Source organism: Meles meles, chromosome 8, assembly GCF_922984935.1.
Source record: "Meles meles chromosome 8, mMelMel3.1 paternal haplotype, whole genome shotgun sequence".
In the NCBI taxonomy this organism is placed as follows: Eukaryota; Metazoa; Chordata; class Mammalia; order Carnivora; family Mustelidae; genus Meles; species Meles meles.
In genome coordinates, this window is record NC_060073.1 from 114,680,307 (window position 1) to 114,685,852 (window position 5,546).

Here is a 5,546-nt window from a genome sequence, read left to right on the forward strand (position 1 = left end):
CAACATCAAAACTACAGATTTGCCTCTTTGTCCACCAACCTCCTGTCCACCAATCAACCTTTACTTTTTCTTTTCTTTCTTTTTTTTTTCCTAAGATTTTATTTATTTATTTATTTGACAGAGAGAGACACGACGAGAGAGGGGACACAAGCAGGGGAGTGGGAGAGGGAGAAGAAACCAGGTTTCCTGCCAAGCAGGGAGCCCGATGCACAGCTTGATTCCAGTACCCCGAGACTGTGACCTGAGCTTAAGGCAGACGCTTAATATCTGAGTCACCCATGTGCCCCTGCTTTACTTTCTCAATGCCAGGTTTCTTTGATTTTTTTCAGAACACCTTTTTAACATAAGAAATTTCACAAAAGGGGTGCCTGGGTGGCTCAGTGGGTTAAGCCTCTGCCTTTGGCTCAGATGATGGTCTCAGGGTCCTGGGATCGAGCCCCAAATCCAGCCCCGCACTGGGCTCTCCGCTCAGCAGGGAGCCTGCTTCCCTCTCTCTCTCTGCCTTCTGCTCTGCCTACTTGTGATCTCTCTCTCTGTCAAATGAAGTCTTAAAAAAAAAAAAGAAATTTCACAAAAGTAGGGGCAGTTGGGTGACTCTGCTGGATAAGCATCTGCCTTCGGCTCAGGTCATGATCCCATGGTCCTGGGATCGAGACCTATGTTGGGCTCCCGGCTCTACAGGGAGTCTGCTTCTCCCTCTGCCCATCCTCCCACTCATTCTCTGAATCTCCCTTTCAAATAATAAGTAGATAAAATTAAAAAAAAAAGAAATTCCACAAAAGTAAAAAAAATCACAGTGGAACCCCATATGCCTACAGTATTAGATTCATGTGGCTGTTGGAACAAATCACCAGAAATTTAGTTGCTTAAAACAATACAGATTTATTCCCTTATTGTTCTGGAGGTTGAAAGTCCAAAATCAAGGTGTCGGCAGGGCTGCATTTCTTCTGAAGGTTCCAGGAAGCAATCTTGCCTCTCCTGCCCACTAGCAGCTGCCTGCCTTCTGGGCCGTTGGCTCTCTCCTCCGCCTAGCCCAGACATCTCTCTCTCTTTGACTCTGCTTGCCCCCACTGGCACATGGCTGTTGTCTTTTTTGGCTTTGACCCTCTTGCCTCCCTCTTATAAGGACTCTTGTGATTACATGGGGCTCACCTGGAAAATCCCGGATCACCTTCCCACTAATCCAGATCTGTAACACCTGTAACATTCATTTTCCCCTTGGAGATCAGAACATGGACATCTTTGGGGGCAGCCCATTATTTTGTCTTCCGTCCACACCATTCATAATCGCTCTTGTCCCACATACAATTCCAATCTATTATTTTTTTAAAGATTTTATTTATTTATTTGACAGAGAGAGATCACAAGTAGGCAGGGAGGCAGGCAGAGAGAGAGAGAGGAGGAAGCAGGCTCCCTGCCGAGCAGAGAGCCCTATGCGGGACTCGATTCCAGGACCCTGAGATCATGACTTGAGCCAAAGGCAGAGGCTTAACCCACTGAGCCACCCAGGCGCCCCTCCAATCTATTATTTTGAAGCAAATTCCAGATAGCCTGGCATCAACATCTTAGTATGCATCTGTAAAAGGTAAGGGTTCCATCTAAAAACAAGACAGTAAACCAGTATTGCACTAAAAAAAATCAACACATCTTGATATTATTATTTAATATTCAATTTCCCCTGATGGTTACTTCTTCCTTACTGAATCAACACAACCCATACAGTTGACGCTCTAGCTTGTAAGCTTCTGAGATACCCCACCCTGATCACCCTTCCATGAAAGGCGTGTTGTCCCAGCTCTGCTGTCTGCTGGCAATGTTCTGACTGCTATAGGGAACCCCTTCACCCAAGGCCACGCCTCTTCTGGGAGGCCCAGCTCCTACAACTTCTCAACAAAGAGAATAAAAGTCCGGGCCATCTCCACCTAACTCTGTCTTCAGAGTCAGCTTCCTGGAAAATCCGTCCTGGGACAGTGGTCACTGGAAGGAGGGTTCCATAGACAAGCAGGGGTTTTAGGGCACCTGGGTGGCTCAGTTGGTTAAGCAACTGCCTTCGGCTCAGGTCATGATCCTGGAGTCCCGGGATCAAGTCCCACATCTGGCCCTCTGCTCAGCAGGGAGCCGGCTTCTTCCTCTGCCCCTCACCCCCTCATGCTCTCTCTCTCAAATAAATAAAATTTAAAAAATAAAATAAAATGGGGTTTTAGAACTGAATCCCTTCCTCCTAGTAGGATGAGGACCCCACCCGTCACAGATCATTCGCACTTTGCCTAGCGGTGCATTATTTCATAGAGGCTGGAAGGAATTATTTCATAGAGGCTGCGCACTCTGCCAGGTGTCTGAGTCATAGAGATTAACTATAAGAAGGTGACGGTAGTAACTATGAGCAAGAGGGTGTTGGGTAGCTGTCGCCAAGTACAAGAGAACGATGATGACAATCTGAGAGCATGAACGGCCACTTGCAGACTACCTGTGAAATTCAGAAGGTGTCCCTGAGAGCTCACACAGAGGCTGTCCTCTCCGACAGCGGGAGGGTAGGGTACGCCAACACCAGGCCCCGGACTTACTCATCAGAGTAGCCGAGCTCCAGAGAGAATTCAACGACCTATGGGGCAGGTCTTCCATGCCAAGGTCAGGGTCCTGATTGAAAAAGAAGGGGAGCCTGACACATGGACTGAGGACATCTTGTCCTCAGACATGATGACCTAGAATCTTGTCCTGAATCATCAGAGTTCTCTGAGCCCACCCCTCACCACTAAGAACCAGCGCTTCTCCCTCGGCTTGATGATAACGCAGAGGAGTTTGTCTTGTTTTGTTTTCACACGAGGCAACATGTGCTTCTCCTCCACACCTGAACCAGGGTTAGATCACAATGTGACCCAGTCAGGAGTGTGGGGGCCAGATAAGGGAGAAAAGAGACTATATCCCAAAAGGAGCTTTAAGACTGCACGTAGGGGCAGGCATGGGCTGGGGGGCTGCGCAGGCTACTGGCTTCTTGACGTGCTTGAGCAACAGGACACAGGGGTGGATAAGGGAAATTTTACTGATTTGGGAGCCTTTTCACAGGATCTTGGATTTCATGCTCTGGCAAGAACCTGAGGAAATGGTGGCAACTTTCTCTTAGGACGCCCTCCAGAAACGGAGAAGAAGTCATGTCCCGCTAAGAAGTTGGGATGCTAGAACTGCTGGGACTGATGGTAGAAGAAAGGGCTAGAACGCTCAGAGAGCTTGCCCAAGTGGAACTGTAGAATCTGTGAGGGTCGGTGACCAGCTGCGTGCTGAGACGCTCTCTCCAAATTAGAGAACAGACGGTTGCATCTTCCCGTGAAGAAGGAACTACAAAGGCTGGTGGACCTCAAGTCCTGAAGACAGCTTGGTCCCCAGCAGAGAACAGTGCTCGCACCCCTACTCCACATTTGCAGAAGAGGAAAGGGCTCCATAGTGCGTCCAAACCACGGAGCAAGTGGCCCTACCACTTGGACCAAAAATCACCAGACCTTCCACCGTTAGTGGTCAGGAAAGACACTGCAGAGTCTATGGTGAGACCCAGTGGGAGAATCACAAGTAGCCGTGCGGGTTCCTGATCAAAGTCATCCCGTCAATAGCAGAGAATTGCGTGCCTTCTTATTTTATCATTATTTTATATATTTTTTAAAAGATTGTATTTATTCATTGGAGAGAGAGAGAGAGAATCTCAAGCCAACTCCCCGCTGAGCACGGAGTGGCACATGGGACGCGATCTCACAATCCATGAGATCGTGACCTGAGCCCAAACCACGGGTAGGCTGTAACTGATGGAGCCACGGGTGCTGCTCTGTGTCTTTTCATTTTATTTTTTAAAAATATCTTATTTATTTGACAGAGAGAGAGAGGGAGATCATAAATAGGCAGAGCAAGGGGGAAGCAGGCTCCCCGCTGAGCAGAGAGCCTGATTCGGGGCTCGATCCCAGGACCCTGAGATCATGACCTGAGCCGAAAGCAGAGGCTTAACCCACTGACCCACCCAGGCGCCCCTCCGTGCCTTTTTAAAAACAGCTCTGGCCTAAAGCTGGGCGCTGGGAGAGGTGAAGAGCCAGCCATGAAGCACCAAGGGTCTACGCGCCCGCGACTCGCCTTCATGAGCTGGATTCCTTCCGTTCCGTCAAGCACAACAACACTCCTTTACAAGACAGATGTGGCATGTTCTACTGGGTGTGGTCTTGGGGATCCCCCAAGACCAACCAGCCACCCACTGCAGGATAATTACACTGAACCTTTTCCATCTTGGAAGAGTCAGATGCTTAACTGACTGAGCCACCCAGGGGCCCCAGAAATATGAGTTTTCTTACTGTCATTTGAACTCATTGATTTAAAAATATTTAATGCTCTTTTACTCCACTATTTTTCATTTTGATGCTCATATTGTCCCAGCTTTAGCCTTTCCAGGTTTGCTTCTGTGTTCTTTTGGTGTGTCCGTAGTATTCTTGGGTTGTTTCCTTGCCTTCTGGTGTGACAAGATGTACGGGCTCATTGTGTTCAGTTCTGGCCCCAGACTGAGAAGCAGCCATGTCCACCAAAGAGCCCTGGTGCCTTTTATTTTGAAGGGGAAATAGTATTTAGAGGCCACAGTCTGTGTGCTGATGGGCATGGGAGGGGCTTGGAGTAATTGGGCTAGTCATTCTGACATTGTGTTTTAAAACTTCAGTAAATGATTCAGGGTGACTGGCTGGCATGGTCAGTGCAGCCTGTGATTTTTTTTTTTTTTAAGATTTTATTTATTTATTTGAGAGAGAGTGATGGGGAGAGAGAGAGAGAGAGAGCCCAGAGGGGAGAGACAGAGGGAGAAGGACAAGCAGACTCCCCACTGAGCAGGGAGCCCAATGTGGGGCTTGAACCCAGGACCCCAGGATCACCACCCGAGCAGAAGGCAGGCGCTCAACTGACTGAACCACCCAGGCGCCCATAGCATGCGACTCTTGATCTGGAAATCGTGAGTTCGAGCCCCTTGTGGGGTGCAGAAAATTACTTAAAATCTTAAGCCAGGGGCTTAAGCCTGGGTGGCTCAGTGGGTTAAAGCCACTGCCTTCGGCTCAGGTCATGATCCCAGGCTCCTGGGATCGAGCCCCACATCGGGCTCTCTGCTCCGCAGGGAGCCTGCTTCCTCCTCTCTCTCTGCCTGCCTCTCTGCCTAGTTGTGATGATTTCTGTCAAATAAATAAAATATTAAAAAAAAAAATCTTAAGCCCGCGGGGCCTGGCTGGCTCAGTTGGTTAAACATCCAACTTTTGATCTCAGCTCAGGTCTTGATTTCAGGGTGCTGAGTTTGAGCCCATGCTGGGCTCTGTGCTGGGCTTGGAGCCCACTTAAAAAACTAAACTAAAATAAATTAATAAAAAACTTCAACAGATAAAAGTGTGGCATTAGCTCAACAATAGACAATGAGTGGAACTGAAGTCTGGAAACAGATTCTACACAGATACAGAGAGCTAATCCATAGATAAGTAAATCTTTTGTGATAAAGACGTTAATTCAAATGTTTGGAGAAAGGAATGCACGGCATTAGAACAATG